Raw genomic sequence first — 16,690 nt, 5'->3', positions numbered from 1 at the left:
GGTGCCTACAGGCTGATATGAGATCACTGGTGCTCTGAGCCAAGTTTATAGTTAGTGTGGACATGTTTAAATTTTTGGTATCTTGACTAAATGCTTGGTAACTTTAATATTAATGGTCTAACAATTAGTAATTCTTGGCCTTTGGAAAAGAGATTTATTGTTGTCATATTTGGAAAAAAATGAACTGGGAATAAATAAGAAAGTAAGAGCAAAAAGTTTTCACTCCTAAGTAATTATGTTTTAAGTAGTTTTTTATTAGCAATGAGAGAAATCAACATTCTGAGACTTTGTGCTTGCAACTAGATAATATAGATCTTTCTCAGAACATGTTGGTGTAACTGCAGGTGCTGTGTAGCTGTTTCACTTTGTCTAGTGTTGATATAGAGCAGGGCTCCCTTCTGTGTTTAAAATAAGGAGGTTTCAATTAATTTACTGCTTCTTTGAGAGCAATATAATAAATGTGTAAGGTATAATTATACTCTGTTATGAGCAAAAACCAAATGCTATGAGGCTCAAACAAGTAGAACACCTTTTAATCTTACAGAGATAAGTGTTTATTAAATAACTAGAGGCCTGGTACATGAATTCATGCATGGGTGGGGTCCCTTGGGCTGGCCTGCAGGGATCGGGCCCCAGCTCGCACCCTCAGCCTCACAGCCCCACCTGGCACCTTGCCATGGCCTGGTGCTGCCCCCTCACCTGTTCCACCATCCCGCCTGCAGGGCAATCGATTGGGGCCGGGCCCCTGCCCGGCTTCCTCGGTGCCTGCCGGGTGGCAACCTCACCCTCCACAGCTGCCACTGGTCGCCGTCTGCAGGGCGATCAGGCCCCCGCTCGCACCCGCCTTGGCCTGGCACAGCCCACTCACCTGCTCCACCCTCCTGCCGCAGTCCCACTCTTGTCAGGGCCCATTGGGGCCGGCAGCGCCTCCACTGCCACCCGCTGCCAGTGCCGCGTTGCTGATGCCTGCCATGTTGCATATTAGGCTTTTATTGTATAGGACTAGAGGCCTGATGCACAAAATTCGTGCCAGAGTAGGCCTTCCTTCCCCCAGCTGCCAGCACTGGCTTCCCTCTGGCACCCGGGACCCGGGCTTCCCTCACAGCTCTGGCTTCATCCAGAAGGTCATCCAGAAGAACGTCCAGTCTAATTAGCATATTATGCTTTTATTATAATAGATGACCAAGGCAAACCTGCATAGTGAGCAGTTGGGGATAACCTGGTAACACTACACCTACATAAATTATGCCCCACCATGACCATTTCACAAATAATATTTGGTTGAATACAAAAAGAAAGCTTCTTCAGGTTTGCCTTTTTACTTAATAGGACAAGACAGATGAGGGTATGGAAACATGAATAGCTATCAGATTGAACACATGGAAGTAACCTTTTTTATTCAGGCATTTTTCCTGACACTTTAGACACTTGCTTTTATAAAATATAACTCTTTCTTGATTTAATGCAGTATTGCTTTAGGCCTCCAAGGGATAAGCAAAGAAAGAAAATAGCTGTTTGTAAAAAAATCTAGGAAGATTGGCTTAGGGGGAATTATTAATATCACTATCCTCTTTACTCCAAAAGCTTATAAATCATTCTTTTGGATCTTTACTCCAAAAGCTTATAAATCATTCTTTTGGATGCAGATTTCATGCTTTTTTTTTTTTTTTAAGATGACTGCATTCTTGTAAAAAAGAAAAAAGGGTCCTTTGGTGGACCAATCCCATCATTAGCACTCACCAAGTAAATCAGTACTTATGTACACAATTGATTTGTTCTAATTGTCTCAGTTTTTAAAATATTAAAATGTTTATGCTTTAATCAAAGCTTTTATAGGATGGATATATATATATATATATATATATATATATATATATATATATATATATGTTTACTTGTTTGTTTTAGCAATAACCATGCCTCGGATAAACCTCATTGGCTACGATACTGCCACTGCACAAAGCTTAGAATATATTTTCAAAAGTGAATGCAAATACTTTTTCTAATTAGCAGAAACCTTTAAAGCATTTACTGTAGAACTGATATAGTTCATTTTTTAAAATTTTCTCAAAACTATGTATATTTTGAGAGCTGTTATGACACTTCCATGCTTATCTTAAAGAAATTTGGGATATATATGAGAGGTTCCTAGATTTTAATCTGAACTTTTAATTGTTAAGCTTTTCAAAACGTTTTTGTTTTTTATTGGTAACACTTGGGATAATCATTTTTGAAGTTCTCTTATTGCTCTAGTTGCAAAAAGTAATCCTAGGGAAAATTTGGGGACTTGGATCATTCTAGAATATCATGTCCATTAGAAGAAAAGAAGATCGTGTTAAGTCGGTCGTAATTTTAAGGGATAGAAATTGAGTTCAAAATAAGCATTAGAAGGAATATTTAGAGGCAATATAATTGAATTATTCTTAGTTGTCTTTTCACAGCCTTTCTGTATAATAAATTCCACTTCTTATAATTCTGAAAAATCAAATCTACATTAAGTTTTATTATTTCTGTAAATGATCTTCATAGAATAACACTATGTGAGGAGCCAGATGTTGCTAGCCCAGTTTGAAAATATAAGTATGTTGATAAAAATCTATAGGTGTGTAAAAGCCCATAAAGAATAGTGGTATTTTAGTAGCAGAGAGAAAAGTATCAGTTGACAATGCATTTTCCAGTCTATTCACCCTAAGAAGGTACCAGATTAAAGATGTAAGCTCTCGCTTGATTTAAGGTTTGAGTAAGTTAACAGCTGGGCAATGTATTGTTTTAAATAATAAAGTCTAGGCAGCACCATTTATTACCGGTTTAAATTTCAGTATTCAGTTCATTTATCACTGCCTAATAAAGACTGTACTTCCTTTTCACCACATTTACTCACTGACTGGTGTTCCACCATGATCCAAAAAATAGACAAAGACTGATGCTTATGTGTGGGCAGAATATGCTCAGTCAGGATTGTAACTGATGGCTACCAGGTTTCAGAAATCCAGTAATGCAGGCCTATAAAAGTACAACCCCTGACAAGGACCTACTGTTAGAAAGTTAAGAATCATATCCACAAAGGACCTGTTAGCAGCTTTTGGCACCCTGGAGAGTATATTAAGTGCGTGTTCCATGTTAATACCCAATTTGTTGACTTTGAGAAAAGGAGTCAAGATAATACTCAATGTAGTTGCATAGATAAGATAGCATTACTAAAATACTGCAAGTCAAGGATTCATTCAAAATGGTCTTAAAAGTCAGGGGTAGGGGGAAGACTTAAAAATGGAAAGTCATTTAGTCAGGTCATATGTATCAAAAGTGGAAGAAACCCTGCATCAGAAGTTAGTGACAGATCTAGGTCTCATTGAAAACTCATTTGGGCCTCATTGTGTGTTCTTCTGGACTTGATAAATGCTTATTGGAATTTTGATTGCACTTTACATCATTTCAGTGTCAGTTGTACCTTAAGGGATAGTAAGGACTTTTATAAAAGTAAAATTTTCAGCTTATTAAAAGACATCATTTATAAAAGTAAAGAGGTGGCAACAGATTGGTAGAAAATATTTGTGACATGTACATTTGATAAAGACTTGTATCTAGAATCTTACCATTCAAAAATAAGAAAACTGTTTAAATGGCGAAATGACTTGAAGAGATATTTCACAGGAAGACAAATGGGTGGCCAATAAGCAAGTGTTTAGGGAAACATAAACCATTATGAGATAACACCTAGCAGACTAGCTAAATAAAAAAAAAAACCTGAGAAAACCTAATTTTAGCAAATATGTAAAAGCAATATATGATAAACAATTTGACCATTTTTATGAAGTTAAGCATACATATACACTGGGACCTATCGTGCCTAGGTATTTTTCATGCTCAAGTATTTATCAAAGAGAAATGAAAGCACTTTTTCCACAAAAATACTTGTACATGCATGTTTATAATGGCTGTATTTATAACTAGAGGCTCAGTGCACAAAATTCGTGCACAGGGGCAGGCGGTCCCCTCAGCCCAGCCAGCACCCTCTCCAATCCAGGACCCCTCGGGGGATGTTCGACCACTGGTTTAGGCCTGATCCCACAGGACATCCCTCTCGCAGTCGGACATCCCTCTCTCAATCCGGGACTGCTGGCTCCTAACTGCTTACCTGCCTGCCTGCCTGATCGCCCCTAACCGCCTCTGCCTGCCAGTCTGCCTGATCACCCCTAAATGCCTCTGCCTGCCTGCCTGATGCCCCTAATTACTCCCCTGCTGGTCTGATCACCCCTAACCGCTCTGCCCTGCCTATCTGATCACCTCTAACCACTCTTCCCTGCCTGCCTGATCACCCCTAACCATCTCTGCCTCAGCCACTGCCACCATGGCTTTGTTCGAAGGACATTCGGAAGACGTCCAGTCTATCCAGTCTAATTAGCATATTACCCTTTTATTAGTATAGATCAGTGATGGTGAACCTCTCACACGTATGTCAGAGGTGACGCACGAACTCATTTTTTTGGTTGATTTTTCTTTGTTAAATGGCATTTAAATATATAAAATAAATATCAAAAATGTAAGTCTTTGTTTTACTATGGTTGCAAATATCAAAAAATTTCTATATGTGACATGGCACCAGAGTTAAGTTAGGGTTTTTCAAAATGCTGACACGCCGAGCTCAAAAGGTTTGCCATCACTGGTATAGATAGCCAAAAACTAGAAGCAACCCAGATTTTCATCAACAGGATAATGGGTAAACAAACTATATATAGGCTATCCCCAAATATATATACACTTTTACATCATTTCAGCGTCAATTGTACCTTAAAGGGATAGTAAAGACTTTTACAAAAGTAAAATTTTCAGCTTATTAAAAGACATCATTTATAAAAGTAAATAGGTGGCCACAGATTGGTAGAAAATAGCTGATAGCTGAATTTTGAAAATGAAATGTATATTAATAAACACTACCTTTATAATTATTCCAAGTGTGTGTATACATTTTTTGGGACATCCAATGTATCCATATTATACATAGAATAGTAGTCAGCAATAAAACGAAACAACTACTGATACTATAGTACTTTCTGTGGGTCTTGAAAAACACTTTGTGCTGAGGGAAAGAAGCCTGACACCAAAGAGAACATACTGTGTGATTCCATTCAATATGAATTGTTAAAGCATGCAGACCTAATCTACAGTGATAGAAAACAGAACAGTTTGTGGGCAGGGTGTGAGGAGGTGGCAGGCATGGCGGAGATGACGTACAAAGGAGTACAAGGAACTTTCTGAGATGATGGAAACATTCTAGGAGTTTGGGGTACACAGGTGTATACAGCTGTCAAAACTCATTGACACTTAAGATACACTTATATTGCATCTAAGTTACAGTGTATCTTAAAGAAAAGAAAGAAAAATTTAAAATATAGGAAGACCTGATTAGAATTCAGAGGAGAATGGCAAACATTACTAGGAAGTAGGCCTGTCGGGAATAGTAAAATTACTAGAGTGTTTTGAGCGTATCATTAAAAAGAAAATAGACCATTTATATAAAAGTTTGTCTAAGGAAAGTACTGTGTATACAAGCATTAAGAAGGCAACATTCTGGAAGTAGAATCAGATGATTTCTTATCTTTTTCTACTAAGATTATGTTATTATTATGAGCATTTATTATGCCCCAGGGACTGTACTGAGTCCTTTATGTTGACTTTCTTATTCTTAGTGAGACCTTTTCCAGAGAGTGTGAAAATTTAAAATGTGATTGTTCATTTATTTTGACTTTCGAACTGTAACCAGCATTTTGTTGATAAAGTAAAAATGTACAAATAATCCTATATAATAAAAGGCTAATATGCAAATAGACCAAACGGCAGAACAACCGGTCACCATGACGTGCGCTGACCACCAGAGAGCATGCACGGAACATGGCAGGCGTGGGCCGCAGCGGGATGGTGGAGCAGGAGAGCGGGGGTGCCAGACAAAGGCGGGGTGCCAGTTGCTGTCATCGGGGCAAGCCTGTGTTGGTTACTGAAAATTCTTTGCTCCCACGTGCCACAGTCCCGCAGGCGTTCACACCTGCTGCCAGCGCTGGCCCCACTTGCACCTGCTGCTGGCACCAGAGCCACCGCTCACACCCACTGCTAGTGATCGCTCAGCACCATCAGCGGGTACAAGCAGCGGCTGCCAGCCCCAATCGCCCCTCAGGGCTTCTCCACCTCCCCCCTGCTCCTGGGGGGAGATCGGGGCCGGCAGCCGCCGTTTGCACCCACTGCCGGGCACGGCCCCACTCGCACCCACTGCCAGTGCTGGAGCCACCGCTTGTACCCACTGCCAGCATCAGCCCCGCTCACACATGCAGCCAGCGCCGGAGCCACCCCTCGCACCCGCTGCTGGTGCCCAATGCCAGTCCCAATCACTTGGGCACCATCAGTGGGTGCAAGCGGCAGCTGCCTGCCCTGATCACCCTGAGGGCTTCTCCACCTCCCCCCTGCTCCTGACGGGCGATCGGGGCAGCAGCTGCCGCTCACACCCGCTGACTATGCCAGCCCCACTCGCACCTGCTGCTGACACCAGCCCCAATCACTCCACACCTTCAGTGGGTGCGAGCAGGGCCAGCACCATCAGCGTGTGGGAGCAGTGGGAGCAGCGGAAGCGAGGCTGCTGAAAAATGGGACAGGGTCCGCAGCGGGAGAGTCCGGGCAGGGGCGCAGAGGATGGGCCAAGACCCACCTCTGTGCCTACTGCAGCCTCGCGGCCCACAGTTCCTTTCAAGGTGCCCAAATTCATGCACTGAGCCTCTAGTCTATAATAATAAAAGCGTAATATGCCAAATTAGACCAGACATCCTTCTGGATGACCTTCCAGACGAAGCCAGGGCTGCGAGGGAAGCCCACGTCCCGGGTGCCTGGAAGAATTAGAATATTTAACATGATGACATGAGATCTTAAAATATATTTAAACCCTCAATGTGAATAAAAATAAAACATCAAAAATCTACATCTGTCTAACAAAGCTTTTGTCTACCTAGGCTGCTGAGCCAAGTCCTTTATAATCCATGAACTTCCCTACATGTGATTTCAAAGCACACCACCCTCCATGACAGATGTCATCAGGCTAGATTTTCACATTTTTCTTTAGGTATTTTGAATATGTTTTATGATGGATAGCTGTTCAACACAGCTTATTGGGGTGTTTTGGTTTTTAATGTTGTTAATATAACAGCATTAATCTTTTCTGGTTTAAAATTTCCCATAAAAATTTTGAGTGGGTACTTAAAATATATAACAGTATGTTTTATTTTATTTAAAATGTTTTTTAATTTATTTTTATTACATTCCACATACAATATTATATTAGTTTTATTTATATACCTTACAAAGTGATAATCCCAAGAAGTCTAGTACCCTTATGACACCATACATAGTTATTACAATGTTATTGACTGTATTTCCTGTGCTCTACTTTATATCCCTGTGACTTTTTTAATAGCTGGATATTTGTACTTCTTAATTACTTTCACCTTTTTCACCCATTCCCCCTAAAATCCCTTCCATCTATCAACCACCAATTTGTTCTCTGTATCTATGAATTTGTTTTTGTTCTGTTGTTTGTTTACTTTTTTTTAGATTCCACACATAAGTGAAATCATATGATATTTGTTTTACTCTGTCTGACTTAGTTTACTTAGCATAATACTCTCTAGGTTCATCTATGTTGTTGTGAATGGTAAGATTTCATTATTTTTATGACTGACTAATATATCCACTATATGTATATCTTATATAATAAAGTGGCAATATGCAAATTGACCGTCACTTCGCCACAAGCTGGCGGCACCCACAGCAGGGGCGGGGCCGGCCACTCCACGCACCTGCCACCAGAGTCCCCTGAATCCCGCCGGGGGCCTCAGGTCCTCCTGCATCCCCCACTGACTGACAGCTTGCCCAGGCTCCTCCAAGGAGCTGCCCATCCCTCTCTTCCTCTCTCCCTCGAAGCTGAAGCCTGACTGTGGTGTCCAATAAATTGGAAGTTATAACTCATGTCGTTGAGAGTATCCTCCATTCCTCAGCCAGGGCCGGCCGCTCCGCACACCTGCCACTAGAGTCCCCTCAGCCCCGCGGGGGGCCTTGGGTCCTCCTGCACCCCCACTGACTGAGGCTCAGGCAAGTTGCCGATGGCGGTGGCCGCTGCCCAGGACCAGCCCAAGGCACAGGCAAGCCTCGGATAGCGACTGCCCAACCGCCCAGGGCTGGCCCGAGGTGCAGGCAAGCCTCGGATGATGGCTGCCCAACTGCCCAGGGCTGGCCCGAGGTGCAGGCAAGCCTCAGATGTCAGCTTCCCTGCCGCCCAGGGCCGGCCTGAGGCACAGGCAAGCCTCAGATGACAGCTGCCCTGCCGCCCAGGCCAGCCAAGGCTTGCACTGCTGGCAGTGGCAGCAGCAGAGGTGTGATGGGGGCATCGCCTTCCCCTGATTGCCAGGTTGCCTCCCTCCCCTGAAGGCTCCCGGACTGTGGGAGGGGGCAGGCCAGGCTGAGGGACCGCCCCTCTCCAGTGCATGAATTTTCATGCACCAGGCCTCTATATTCATATCTTCTTTATCTATTCATCTATCAATGAACACTTAGGTTGCTTTCATATCTTGGCTATTGTAAATAATGCTGCAATGAACATAGGGATGCATCTATCTTTTCAAATTAGAGTTTTGTATGCATTCTAAAGATTTCATGGAATTTCTATCAAAATACCAATGACAGTTTTTACAGAATTAAAATCAATAATCATGAAAGTTAAATGAAACTACAAGAGACCCAGGATAGCTAAAGCAGTATTGAGAAAGAATAACAAAGTTGGGGTTATCACACTAACTGATATCAAACTATTCAAAAGGCTACAGTAATCAAAAGGAGATGGTACTGGCACAAAAACAGACCCATAGATCAATAGAACACAATAGAGAGCCCATACATAAACCCACAGCTATGTGGCCAACTAATCTTTGACAAAAGAGGCAAGAATGTACAGTGGGGTAAAGACAGTCTTTAATAAATGATGTTGGAAAACTGAACAGATAGATACATGCAAAAAAGAAATGAAACTAGACCACTATCTTATACCTATAAACTCAAAATGGATTAAAGACTTAAATGTAAGTCCTGAAACCATATAACTCCTGGAAGTAAACCAGGCAGTAAACTATTTGATATCACTCTTAGCAATATTTTTTGGGTATGTCTCCCCAGGCAAAGGAAACAAAAGAAATTTTAAGTGAATAGGAATTTATCAAACTGAAAGTTTTTGCATGGCAATTTGTGTTTTATCAAGCCCTCCGGTGATTCTGATACCTGCTCACGTTTTAGAACTACTGTTTAAACTATGTTCCATTGAAAACACTTTTCACTGTTTTCTAAGGGGTCTTTAAGCTCATATGTCCAGTCAAACTCGTTTGTTTATGGTGTTGAGGGTGTAGTATGTGTAAAATATATCCTTTTTATTCTCCCGGGTTTATACTTTGCAGTTCTATTTATTGTACACTATCCACCAGGTAAGCTAAAGTGTTGCCTCATGTGCTTTGCTGTTTCTTGTGTCATTATATTTGCATATGCCATTCCCTCTGTCCAATCCCCACTTATAAAAATAAAAACCTTTTAGAGTTTGATGTGAGGATAAAATGAGATAACATATAGAGATGTGCTTAAAAGCACAGTACTTGGAACATTTTCTTGAATACAGAAAAAGATAAAAAGTAACCTTGTGAAATTTCAGTCATATTACTTTATTGATCATAATTTTTTAATGAATTTACTCCATTAAAGAAAATTTTAGTTTATTGACAGAATGAAGGGCAAATATTGAATCCTGCCACATATCAACAAAAATCAGTAGAAGTACATGAAGGCCAAATGAGCACCTTATTCTATGAAATGGTAGCTCTTATTCATGAAGCATGAATCAAGCCTAAATTAAGAACTCATATAAATATAAATAAAGCATCTTTTCCAATTGGACTGAACTAGTTTGGATTTCACATTAGCTAAATTAAAAATATGTTTTTATTAGGTGCAAGTAGTTTCCAAAGTGCTTTTCCTGGCTCACATCTTGTCCTTATTTTCTTGAAGGGTTGGTTAGCACAGTTCAAGCGAAATTCTTGGTCCTGTTGGTCTGCCAGGTGGTAACAGAATAGGAAACCCACAGAAAGGTTAAGTCTGCGTAGACTTATGGAAAAGAAAACTGGCCTTCCCCGCAGCAATAGCCTGGGCATTAGTCAGCTCTGCATCCAGTCACCATTGTCTCTGAGGATGCAACTTGTTTTCAGCTAAATGCCAGCTAGCGTTCTAGCAGTAGAGAATCTGCAGATTAACTTAGAGCACATCTTTAAGCCACAATGTAGGTAAATTTTTTTACAAAAGTCAGGACGCACACTTCATGGCCCCTGCTGTGGCTTAGAGCCTATTGTGTCCATAATACTTTTTTACTGTATTGTGTATGTTGTGGAGGTTTACTGTTTACTGTTGAAAAAAAATGGTAAAATCTTTCTTTCCTTCTTTTCTCTTCTCACTGCCTTGTTTACTTGCTGAAGTCTTCTCCTTATCTCCTGCCCCCCATGGATCTTAGAATAGGAAAGAGCTTTAAAAAGTGTGAAGGTTTTTATTCACTCTCCAAAACACCTTCTTAGTGGCATAGTGGCCATAGAACAGAAGCATAAAACAGCATAGTTCCCAAAATGTGTTGTTTTGAGATGTGAGATCAAATTTGAACAACATGTTTTTGAGCGACTTGGGCTTGTAATTTTATCAAAGTCATACAGTGAATTTATTTATCCATAGTGATGGATAATACAATTACAATGGAAATTTTTAGAAACTTGCTTGAAGTTTCAATACTGTCATTATGGTAACAGACTTATTAAGTAGTACAAATTGGAATATACCCTATGATAAAATTCACTTGTCTTGTAAATAGAAAAATATAAGCATTATATAAGCACTCATTCAATTATGCCACACCTTTCTCAACTTAATCACTCTGTTAAAGAAAAATAGTCTAAAGTATTTGAGGTTATGCAGTGAGAACATTGTGGAAATAAAAAAGTTTTAACACCTAGATTCTTAAATCGGTAAAAATGATGCAAATAAGTGTCCTGGACATTAGATTATGTTCAATTGATTGGATTTAACTTCTTAGTTGCAGTTCTTTATTTTAACTTTAGAGAAGGGCACAGAAGGAACAATGAATCATAATACCTACTGCAGATATTCAGGGAAAATCATTTGAAATATTCCATCTAGAAAAGAAACTGTTCTCTTTCTGAACAGAAGTAGATTTATCTTTATAATGAAAATTATGAGTTTACAAAATTGTTGTCACATGGTATTTCACTCTACAAAACTAACTCGTTTTTATTTTGATAGACCTTTCAAATCTTTCTCTATTTTTTTATATGTTGGCATGCACACACACTCATAAACATGATTTTATTTAAGTCAAATAATACTTTGTCTCTATATGTAACCTATGTTATGTAATGTGATTATTTTAAAAAGACACTTCCCATTATAAACAATGTTGTAATGAACAGCCAGAACATTCTTCACTTGCATTTGTCCAGGTACTTGCACACTTCCAAGTCCTTAGGATGCATGCCTGGCATTGCTGAGTTGAAGGATACACACTTTTAGCATTGAGGCATTCTGTCAGTGCTTAAGAGAAATGAATTATTTTTTAGTGTTAAATGTACTCTTTTACCTACCAAAATGATGAAAAGCTGCCACACTAAGCAGTCTAAAAGAAAAATTGCCACCAGCAATTTAGTTTGATTTGATGTATTTACTGAATGCTGAGTACTGCTTATGTGTCAGATTCCGTGCTAGTTATGAGGGTTGCAAAAGTAAAATGACTAATGGAAATTACAAAGAAGTAACAGGCAGTTAAAATATGATAGGGTAAGTATGACAGTAAGGATAAATATAGAGAGTTTGTATACCAGTATCAGGAATTCAAAAGTCTTTGTAGAGAAAGTGGCCTAGAAGCCGAGATCTGAAGGATAAGTGTGATTTATGAGAAGAGAGGCATGTTTTAGGCCATGAGGATTAGGTATCAGAGGTTATGATGCATTCTGAGAATTAATATGATTTTAGAATGTGTGTAATGCATGTGAGTGGTGAGGCACCAGAGACAGAGCTAGAGAATAAAGCAGAGCTGAGACCATGGAGAACCTTGTAGTAGAGTTCCTGAGTATGGATTCAGAGAATTAAGGGTGCTATAATAAGGAAGCAATGAGATCAAATTTGAGCTTAAAAAATTACCCTACTTCTAATTTGAGAAGTAACTTGAAAGCAAGCAAATCACAGAGTCCCAAGGTCAAACGTTTGTGGCAAACTTGATTTGGGAAGGCATCTGTACCAAGAGTCCAAGCTTACCAATGAGACAAAGCAGTAAGGAAGGGCAATTTTCAGAGTCAGGTAAGCAAAAGTACCATTTATCTCTTCTTGAAAAAGCAAGCAAACTATTTCCCAGGGGACATGGGAACTGCCACCCACCACCCACTCTCGTCTAAAATTAGAATTAGAAAAACAAGGTATAATAATATTATTATTATCATCACCATCATCCTCTTGTAGCTATTATGAGAAAGACTACACTTAGGTATTCTTAAGTATAGACCTAAAACAGTGACTCATTCTTGAGCGGAATAAAAGCTCATCATTTGCTTCTCGCCTTCATTACAAATTATTCAGAAGCCATGTGGAATGGGCTTGTAGGTGAAAGAGTGACTGCAAGGTCTCTAAATGCAGTGGATAAGAAAGGCAGCAGGGCCAGCAGTCCTAGACTTAAATTGTGAAAAGTTTCAGTGATTTAATAGGATCACCTACATGCAACTACATTTGTGAAACACTGTAAAACTTTATGATCTTTTAGAAGCCAATTTGTAGAATTCTAATTCACACTGACGAAAGTCTAGCTGAATGCCAGAAAAACTTCTGCCTCATTTCCCCCCTGTTTAATCCATACCATATATTGTATCTAAAAATTATTTGTTCAGCCCTGGTTTGTGTGGCTTAGTTGGTTGGAATGTCTACCATACACTGAAGGGTCACGGGTTGGATCTGCAGTTGGGGCGAATACGGGAGGCAACCAGTCAATGTTTCTCTCTCACATTGGTGTTTCTCTCTTTCTCACTCCCTTCTCCTTTCTCTAAAATCAATAATTTAAAAAATATATATCCTTGGGTGAGGATTAAAAAATTTATTTGTTCACATTTTCAATCTTTTATATAACATTGAAATCATTTTGATGTCAGGAAAGCAAACTTAGTAAGCCAAGGACACTGTGGGAAATGGGAAATCTTTAATAGATAATTTACATAATGCTGTCACCAAGCACGTATGACCTTCACAAAAATGACCTCATCCTTTTTAGTTAGACATTATTTTATCTGGTGCAGTTTCTTAGTGATTTTTATTCTGTGTGAGACGTCTATCTTCTCATAAAATTCTTCCCTAGTCCCCATACCTCTGATGCTTTACAGGATTGGTGTTCTGATACCATTTCTCTTTTAGTTTATGCCTGTACTTACTTAACATGTACTACATATCGAATCACTGTGTTAGATACTGTGATAAATATAGCTCATTAAATATTTTTTCAAAGTGACTTTAGTTTCTTGTAAAAATGATGCCTACTCATAAAAAATTAAGGCAATGTATCAGAGAGAGAAGAAAATAGAAAACCTAAAACAACACACCTAAAAACATCCAGAAATAACTGTCATTGGCAATAAGTGAGCATCATTCCAGATGGCGCTTGAACTCAGGACTAGAGGTGCGGGGCTGAGGAGATAGTGGTAAACAATTATCCACTTAAATCAAAAAGTAAGACTATACAGCTGTGAACATCCTGCAAATAAATGCTATGAACATTGACAGTGTAAAAATAATAATATAACTAACCAAATTGGAAAATGTGGGGGGAAAATGTTACATATACTAATTTCCTCAACCTTTAGGGCAGGAAGTTAATCAGTACACCATAAAATTGAATCATGAAATTTTTTTAATGACTCCAATTTCTTAACATTTTCATAACATCTTTTGAAATGTTATGAAATGGAAGAATTTCATAGGAAATCTCTTTGAGACAAAGAAACATTTACATACAATTTAGAAATTTCTTTAGTCTCACTTCCATTTAATATTTTTATGTTACATTCAAATAAAATAAAATAAAATAAAATATGCTCTTTAATAAAATTATTTAACCTTGCTTTTTCCTCTTCTTGGCTCACTGCGGGAGATGAGGACACTGGGCATATCCCTGCCCTCTAGTTTGGAGAGAGGCAGACAAATACAGAGAGTTGCAGAGTACCTGAGCACAAGTGAACCCACCATGGGAACAGCGTTGGGATAGAAAACTTGAACTGTAACTGACAAATTGCTGGAGGCCCACTGTGGACAGATCTGAGAGTTAAAACTCCAGGGGGAACCGAGTCACAGGGGGGCCTCTATAATATTGAGATTTACCTTCCAGAGCTCAACAAGGTTCTCGCAGTAAATATCACTGGTAAAGCTTAACTTTGACCTCTTGGAATAGTTAAGCTAGTTAGGATTAATTTGTAATCATTTTTGTTTAAGCATCCAGCCATTATTTGTTCTTCACTTTAATGGCTGTAATGAAAGAGATCATTGATGTCTTATGTTCTGTAAGTCCATGACTGCTTTCTTCTCATGATATGTCAGTCTACATTATGTCAAAGAAAAAAGTAGACTTCATTTTACATGATTTATCTTTATTAATTTATGCTGATTATTTTAATATCACTTTGTCTACTGTGTTCTGCATCTTGACTATGATATGCTTAAATTTGAATTTTCTTTTTATTTATCCTGCTTGAATTCATTGAGCTTCCTGAATCTGAAGACTGAAGTTTTTCGTCAATTTTTGATCATTCTCAGACATTATTGTCTCACTCTTAACCTCTTTATTTTCTCTTTCTGCAATTCCACGTATACATGTAGTGGACTTCTCACTCTGTCTTCCATGTCTTTTAACCTCCTAGAGTTGATTTTTTTCACTCTGTGTTTTGCTTCCTGAAAGCTATGCATGCTTTCCATATATCTCTTAATTTACTCACTCTCTTTTTCAGCTATTCAACTTTTCATTGAGTTTAACTTTAGTTATTCTACTCATACTTCTAAAAGTTGTTTTGGTTCTTTTTCCAGTTATTGTTGTAGATCTTACATTCATTTTTTTATTTTCTTTAATTCTCTCCATATAATAAGCATGCTTGTTTATTTTTGCATTGTCTGAAGATTTGAGGGTCAGGCTCTGTTATCTGTTGTTCCCCTGTTTCATTGTATATTATGAAATCTTATTTTATAGGAGCTATTTTATTTTAGAACTCTTTAGAGTTTGTAAAATCTAGATTGAGAATTCCTTCCTTCAGATGGCATTTGCCTTTGGTTCTAGGGGGTGCATTAGAGTACTATCACTGGTGATTTTAATTAAAAATACTCCTTATATAGTACCATGAGAATATTCATTAGCTTGAAAGCCTGCTTATCTGCATGAACCTGAGACAGACAAGCTTTTTTAGTAGATGTGTTCATTCCCATCCTTCCAATGAGTGGAGAATCCTTACTTTGTGTGTAGGAATAGCAATTGTATCCTGATTGTTAAAACCCCACATTAAAACTCAGCCTTCCTAGGTTACTGAGACTAGTAACTCAGAGTGTACCAATAACAGGTCCGATGCTTTCGCTCTGGTTTTCAGTCCTTTCCTTATTTTTCAACCCCTTCGTTTTTAGTGAGCTAAGTAAGCTATGCATTTAAAAGTATTTTTTAATGTACTTATTCAACATTTCTAGGTATTTGATTGCAAGAGAGTTTTTAGGTTACTAGTATGCTGCCTTACTGGGAATGGAAATCTCATTTGTTTTTCATATTGAGTTAATATCATTTGTAAAGTTGGATTGAGGAGTAGACATATGGCTAAAGACCGAATTTCTGCCACAACAAATTTGCTCCACTTCTGTGAAATATGGGCTAAGCCAAGTTCTTGCTGTGAAATAACATGTTTGATTCTGAACTCCTTACTTGGTATTTACACAGAATAACAGTATCATCTTCTATTGTCATGGACATTTTATGATTTTATGCAATATTCCTGTTTATTAGTAGTCTGTTTTGGAAAAGATGATTTCATTTTTTAAGATTTGAAAGAGATCTTACAAAGATTAATGACAATCTATATCTGCTGTCAAACTTTTTATTTAAAAATAAATGTGGCCCTGGCCGGTTTGGCTCAGTGGATGGAGCGTCATCCTGCGGACTTAAGGGTCCCAGGTTCGATTCCGGTCAAGGACATGTACCTTGGTTGCGGGCACATCCCCAGTAGGGAGTGTGCAGGAGGCAGCTGATCGATGTTTCTCTCTCATTGATGTTTCTAACTCTCTATCCCTTCCCCTTCCTCTCTGTAAAAAAATAAATAAAATATATTAAAAATAAATGTGATCTTTCATATGAAAGGAGTAAGATTGTAAGTCTACAGGTGTTATATGGGTACATTTAGATTTCTCCTTCTTTCCAAATTGCAATGTATTTACTGATAGGTATATAGTCTTTCAATTCCTACATATTGGTCTAACAGATTATAAAGGGCCTGTAGAACATTAGCTCTTTGATTAAATGTTATCTTCTGATAGAAGCTTTCCAGGATCACTTAGGATAAAA

The 16,690-nt window shown here is 38.7% G+C and overlaps 1 protein-coding gene and 1 pseudogene across 1 annotated transcript in view; one reads left to right on the top strand and one right to left on the bottom strand.

The window, feature by feature from the left end:
- CWC27 (CWC27 spliceosome associated protein homolog) overlaps positions 1-16,690 on the top strand; it is a 176,464-nt gene that overhangs the window by 74,157 nt on the left and 85,617 nt on the right. The gene's annotated exons all lie outside the window — the stretch shown is intronic.
- Positions 1,844-1,965, bottom strand: LOC111825642 (annotated as a pseudogene).

The sequence above is a fragment of the Myotis lucifugus genome, unplaced genomic scaffold (genome assembly GCF_000147115.1).
Source record: "Myotis lucifugus unplaced genomic scaffold, Myoluc2.0 scaffold_0, whole genome shotgun sequence".
NCBI classification, from domain to species: Eukaryota; Metazoa; Chordata; class Mammalia; order Chiroptera; family Vespertilionidae; genus Myotis; species Myotis lucifugus.
Note: the sequence above shows the minus strand (reverse complement) of the source record. Positions and strands in the feature narration are given on the sequence as shown.